The sequence below is a fragment of the Lycium ferocissimum genome, chromosome 6, assembly GCF_029784015.1.
Source record: "Lycium ferocissimum isolate CSIRO_LF1 chromosome 6, AGI_CSIRO_Lferr_CH_V1, whole genome shotgun sequence".
NCBI classification, from domain to species: Eukaryota; Viridiplantae; Streptophyta; class Magnoliopsida; order Solanales; family Solanaceae; genus Lycium; species Lycium ferocissimum.
The window spans coordinates 32,470,591-32,477,694 of NC_081347.1; positions in this window are offsets into that span (position 1 = coordinate 32,470,591).

Sequence of the window (7,104 nt, forward strand, 5' to 3'; positions counted from 1 at the left end):
ATTATATCGTCTTGGTTGATTTCATGATTCCTTTACACCTTACTTGTATTGATATGTGACCATACCTGTTTGCTCTATGTGCTACTTGTTGGTTTTGACTTCTTCATGCGTTATCTAATCATTGTCGGCCTATGATGCCTACCGGTACAAGTGTTGTACTGATACTACTCTTGCTGCACTTTTGTTGAGTGCAGAGTACGATCCAGGCTCCAGTTCTAAACCTCGTGGAGCGTCACCGTGAGGGTGACATCTTTAGTTATTCGAAGGTGAGCTACTGTCATCCATGGCCACTCAAGAACCTCCTCTATCTATTTCTGTTTTTGTATTCGACGGACATATGTAGCCTTCGGGTATTTTCGACTTCTATTAAATCCTATGTTAGCGCTCTTGTACCCTTTGACCAGATTTTTTTTGGGATTGTCGTGACATTTCTTGTTATAATAAGTATTTAAAACTTGATAACTTATTCTTAAATAAATTTTCCGCTTATTTAACTTGTTATTAGTAATGTGGTTCGCCTACTCGAAGGGATAGTGTAGGTGCCACCACGACTCGTGAATTGGGTCGTGACAGTAGCGTTTGTGTGCATGTCACGACCCCACCAGAGGGCCATAACGGGCATCCGGTGCTAACCCACCCAGGCACCCCTCATCATGCATTCTAATTCACATCTAGGTGAGCCATATGGACTACTCACAATTTCTATACATCAATAATACTAATCTCATTGGGCAATGACACATTTATATCATCGTCAACAACCATGCCCATATCCATATTCACAAGCCAAAGAGGCTAACAAAATCATATACAAAATATGAGCCGACAAGGCTAAAAGACGTCTACTATACATGACTATCTACGAACCTCTAAGAAGAGTATGAAACATCATCATAAGGATGGGACAGGACCTCGCCGTGCCCATATATATACACAAAAGAATAATACCCAAGCTGCAGCTCCGAGTCAAATGGAGCTCCTCAAAGCAATCCCTGGATAAGTAGCCTAAGGATCAAGTCTATCTCCCTATCCACCTGCGGGCATGACGCAGCGTCCACAAATAAAAAGACGTCAGTACGAATAATGTACTGAGTATGTAAAGCATAATCAACATTATGATAGAGCATAATAAATGACATAAGATAGAGAAGTCATGAGATAATGAAGTCGCTTATACCTCTGGCGTTGTCTACCATATTTACTTACCCCCTTTCTAATGGGAACCTTCCATTTCATACATTTGTACTTGTAGTAATATCGTACCCGACCATAGAGGTTCGGTGTCTTACATACCCGACCATGATAAGGTTCGGTGTTATACGTACCTGGCCCCACCAAGGCTCAGTGTTATCCGTACCCAACTGTAGTGGTGTGCGCGCGATAGGTATCATAGCCGGCCATATAAGCTCGGTGTTCTTAGTAGTCATACTTTAATACATAAATATGTATACTTAGGAGTACATACACGTTCTCAACATTATCATCGTCATCATCATTTTCATTATATCTTTCCTTAGAGAATCAATTATCGTAGGATGGGACCAATGGTATCATGAGATTTATCAAGGATCATGAGCCTTAGCGATTCTAGGAATGAAATCATTTGGAGGACGTTATAGAACTCATATGAAGGTATTTAGCAATGGGACCATGCCTTAATGAAAGAAGGGTTAGCCTTATATACCTCGTTATCTTCTTAACTACTTAACGTTCACCGTCGAAGCTTGGAAAATCTACATTTAAAAGGATTCATACCTTGGTTAAGCCTTAAGGATACTCTTAAATTCAAACTAGAACAATTCATGAATTAACGAAAATTGGGCAGCATTTCCCCTATTTCATCGACTTCCACCATATTACAAAACAACTCCCAAATAACCATAATAACATCTACAATATCATAATCAAGTGATCACATTCCACTAAGTCTTCCATATTCATTCTCACATTCAACTTACTCTAACAACTTCACACCAACCCTTTGCACATTTTTCATAGAATGCTTTCTCATCATCATTATTACCTTCTATAACAATATTATATCCATATCATACTAAGAATCATGATTCAAGTTAGCTCGCTACTCAAAACATCATGAGAACTACATTTAGACATCATCTTCTACTTTCTCCTTCTACCCAAGTTGTTCAACAACTAAACATTCTTGATAACATGAAACAAGCATGAAAACTAACCTTTTATCTCATAAGAATGAGCTTTGGAGCAAGTTATCAACTTGTGCAAAACCCTAGCTACAATACCCAAGTAAATCTGGAAATCTACCAACCCTAGGGAGCCTTCTAACACATGAACACTTCAATTCTTGCTATTTGATCATTGTAATCTCTTGGGTTTGAGTGTAATATGCTTAGAGAAGGGTTTTGGAGCTTTGGAGAGCTTGGAGGAAGTGTGGGAAATGAAAAAGAAGCAAGGGTCGGCCATGTGTATAAAATAAAAAATCTGAGCCGACCCGATTATACGGCCAATTATTCGGGCCGTATAATTATTCGGGCCGTATAATTATACGGTCCGTATGATTGGACCATATAATCTTACCAGGGATCACCCTTCTCTGGACGTAATCTACAGACCATTATACGGGCCGTATAAATTATACGATCCGTACAAATGGCCGTACAACTGGAAATTTTTGAATTCCATTCTCGACGATTCGTTCAAACTCTGATCCTTGTGGAACCTTCTTGGCACTTATATAACACTTCATTAACCATACAATATGCCCTATAGCAGCCCCTTCAAGACATTACCAAATAAATATTAGCTCAATTATAGTGAAAACCTTTCCAGACACGACTTGCATTTCACTTCCTTCAACGAACTTAGGCTTATATATTCATATAACTTCAAAATCTTATAATATGCGCTTTAAGCTATCTAATACTTCCCTTAATCTCGTAAGGGTTTCATAATCACCTTAAGCTCACGTTAGCCTCTCACAAGGCAACAAATCCAAATTTTTTTCGAGATGTAACAAAGGCATCATAATATATCCGATAATGTAATGTCATGCATTGAAGCATCATTGTTAGTCGTAGTACTCTTGAGTTGTGCATATGGTTTGAAAATAGAAAATGGGGTGGTCCTTGGACGAAAAACGTGCATGCCTGTAGTTCGGAGTCAAAATCATTGTAGACATCATTACTCTGTGATATCTGAGTTTAGTTGAGTCATTGTGTCGTGTGACTTGCTTGAGGACAAGAAAAGACTTTAAGTTGGGGGTGTTGATGTGCCGCGTAATTTCGGCACATGTGACGCTTTTGGCGAAGATTTTTACTTGTTTTCAAGCAAGTACATATCATTTTTATGTCGTTTTTATTGTATTTCAGGTATTAAGTGTTTTGATGGGAAAAGTTGGAGAAGTTTGTGAAAATGTGGAAAGAAGTGGAGAAAATAACAAGTCACTAAAAAAGGCAGCTTGACGGAGTAATTAGATGGCCCGCAGAACTTTCTGCGAAACATCAAATGTACCGTAGAACAGTCACAGTAAGCAGTTCATAGAAGATCCATCCCGCGGAACAATTATACGGACCACAAAACATTTGACGGTCCATCAAAGAGTAGCGTAGAAAAGTGCGGGAGACTGTTTGATGATTGAAGGGCAGCAATTTGACGGTCCACATAATAGTTTTACGGTCCGCAGAACGAACTCGACGGGCAATTTTGTCTTTTTACTTCTCACGACTTAGGCTCTTATAAATACCTGATATAGGTTTCTTGTAAGATACAATTCACCAAATTTCAGTTTTATTTCCTTAGCACTAAATACTCATAGTTTTTGGAAGGCTTTTGGAATTACAAACAATTGCAATTAATTTCTCTTCAACTTCAAGCTATCATTCGTAAGCATTATGATCTCAATTATTTCTTCTTGTTCTTCTTCTTCTATGAGTAGCTAAATATCCTTACTAGGATTATGAACCCAATGATGGGTGTTTTGTGATTGGGGATTGTGAGCGATATATGCATAATGGATTGTTAGGGTTTATTTGTTCTTTGTTTTCATCATATAGTTAGTGGTTGCAAACATTAGCTAATGCCATAAACTTGGATTTATTTGGGAAAATAACTAGGTTTTGGTAAGAACACATAGCAAGAACTCAAGGCTTTAAACCTCGTTTTATAAATTCACTTAGAAATAAGAGGAATTTACTTGGCATAATTAACCGTTCTTCATGCATACTTTCTTATCTTTGGAAAAAGCATAGAAAGAAATAATCTTTTCTTATTGGGAAATAGTCTAGATTCACATAGAGGTTAAGTGCATCCATACAAACGATCCATTAGAAGTATATCGAGAGCAATACCCATGATCATACACTTCATCTAAAGGGGACACAACCTTGGTTTCTTTTATCATAAATTACAATCCAAAGCAATTAGTTAGCTATTAGTCATAAACAACCCACTTTTACAAACATCATCGGATTAAGACATTAGACCTAAATTAAGCATTCTACGAGTTTAGTAACCTTTCCACACCATATTCCCTGTGGGATTCGATCCCAACCTTGTTGGGTTACTATATTTGACATCGTCCGCTTTACGCTAATTAAAGGTGTAATTTGAGCGTATCAACATGCCAAATTTATATGAAAATTTAGGATTCAAAATGCTTAAGCATATGCAAGTTGAAAAATTTGTTTATAATCCTTAATATGAATTAAATGAATCAAGGTTGATGTACTGAATCACCTTAATAAATATTCATTGACGAAGGGTACAAAGATGACTCTGTATACCCTTGTCTCTTTATAATAATCAAAATATTTCATATTGTTCTGCAAGTTGATGACTTGAATATTATTGAGCTCTTGAAGAGTTTCTAAAAGCAGTAGATTATCTGCTAAAAGAACTAGAAAATTAAATTGGTCCTGAAGTATCATATCTTTGTGCAATTAATGCATTTAAATATCTTGCAATAACTTTGGACATGATATAGTTTTTACTCCTACATGGAGAAATTAAAGTGAGATCAATTGCATCTTACAAATGAAAGTCCTAGCATAAATGTGTCTATCTTAACACATATTGTCAAACTTTTGAATATGGGTTATTCATATGATCGACGTAAATGTTTGATCCAAACATGCTATTTATGCCCATGAGGGGTAGTGTAGTGTCATATCATGTTTCACATGACAAGATACTAACAGTTTATAAAGCAAGCCAGGAATAGTCTTGATGTGGTTCCAACAATATTATATGACAACGATGCAACTCTATCAAGAGATGGTGGCATAGGTGATCAACCAGTTCGTTCAAATGATGATTTTGACTGATTTAATCATAAAGGTACTGTCAACCTCAACATACAATAAGTTAATATTCAAGATTGGAGTACATCATAGTCAAGGATCAAGTGATACTTTAATCCGGGGGAGTAAAATATGCGTTGCACTCTTTTTTTCTTACCAAGGTTTTGTCCCATTGGGTTTTCCTCGTAAGGTTTTTAATGAGGCAGCTGAAAATGCGTATTACCATATATGTGTACTCTTTTTCCTTCAATAGGATTTTTCTCACTGGGTTTTTTCTTAGAAAGTTTTAACGATGCACATTATCTATTAATAAACATCCAAGGGGGAGTGTTATAAACCATTTGTCAAGTTGTAATTTGGATGTATTATTAATGATTATACTACTAGAAGTGTATATTGTACCACTTGACTTAAAGAGATAAATACAACTTGAAAGGGCAAGTTGTATCTTAGTTGTACCAAGTTGTGTTCAAGTTGTAGAGCAACTTGTACAAGTTGTATATATTGTAGGTTTAGAAGCAAAACTCTTCTATAAATAGGGAGCTTTGTTTCTCATTTGTAACACCAAGAAAAGTGATAATACAATCTCTCCCTCCTCTCTACAAAGTTATTGGCTTGATTCTTTTGTCTATTTGCAATTATAAAGTTTTATAACAAAGCATAGATTCACTGAATTTTCTTTTTCCTACAAATTCTCTACAAGAAGTGGAGGCGTTTCGCAGGGGAAAGGAAAAATGAAAAAATTCCCACGAGAATCGAAAATTTTGAACTTATGTAAGACTGTAGTTATATAGAGAAGTACTCTACTTGGCATATTTTTGTATGAAGCTTAAGTTTTATATGATGATGATGATATAAAAAAAAATTACATAATCAGGTCTTTCATAAAATAATTGACATAAATTTCTATTATAAATATTAATCACTAATATGATAAAATGATGATAAACTAAAAAGCTAAACTACATTGTTTGAAAAAGAATTGATATATATGACTTAAATCAATTTGTATACTATTAAGGGATCATTCGATTCATCAGATAAGGTGAGATATTCTAGGATTAAGTTTGGAATTGCATTTATATATTTTTGGTTGAAGGTAATAATTAATCTCAGAATAAATTTATACCTCAAACTTAATTAGTGTTACTTCATTCCACCGGAAAGGTGAAATAAATTGGTCTGTAGATTACAATGCCAAAACTATAATTCCTCAATAATTTTATCCACGACCCAAACCACCCTTAACTTGCTTGTCTATAGCATGGCAGATAACACAATCTTTTGTGTCACAAAATCAGGGCCAGTAGAGCAAACTCAAATGTTTCAATCCCATGTCCAATAAAGTACTAGTTCATTGGAAGCAAAGGGACAACAAATCACAGAATGATTATATTCACACCTCGATTAATGTAGTTGCATCTAGGATAGTGAATCAAACACTTCGGCAGAAAATGGAAATGACATGGCAGACGGCCATTGCTTCGGTTGGCTAAGACTCAGCAATAACTTTCTTGAACCTAACAGGACACTCATTGAGTGGTCGGTCACTAGACTATTACTAATAAGTCTGTTGGAAAGTGCTATTCGATCGAGTTCACCCATAAATGATGCTACTTAACCCGTTAGTGCATTAGTTTGGCTCCTCCTAAACCCTACCTATAATGTGATAATATATCATTATGACCGTAGGAAAATAGAATATTCTCCACATTAGTTGACAGCTAGGGTTTACAATAGAGAAAAATGCTCTGCATCCGCAAAGGATATATAGGTTGTGGACAAAGGAAGCTCATCGCTTTGTGAGGATTCTCGACGACCGACGAGA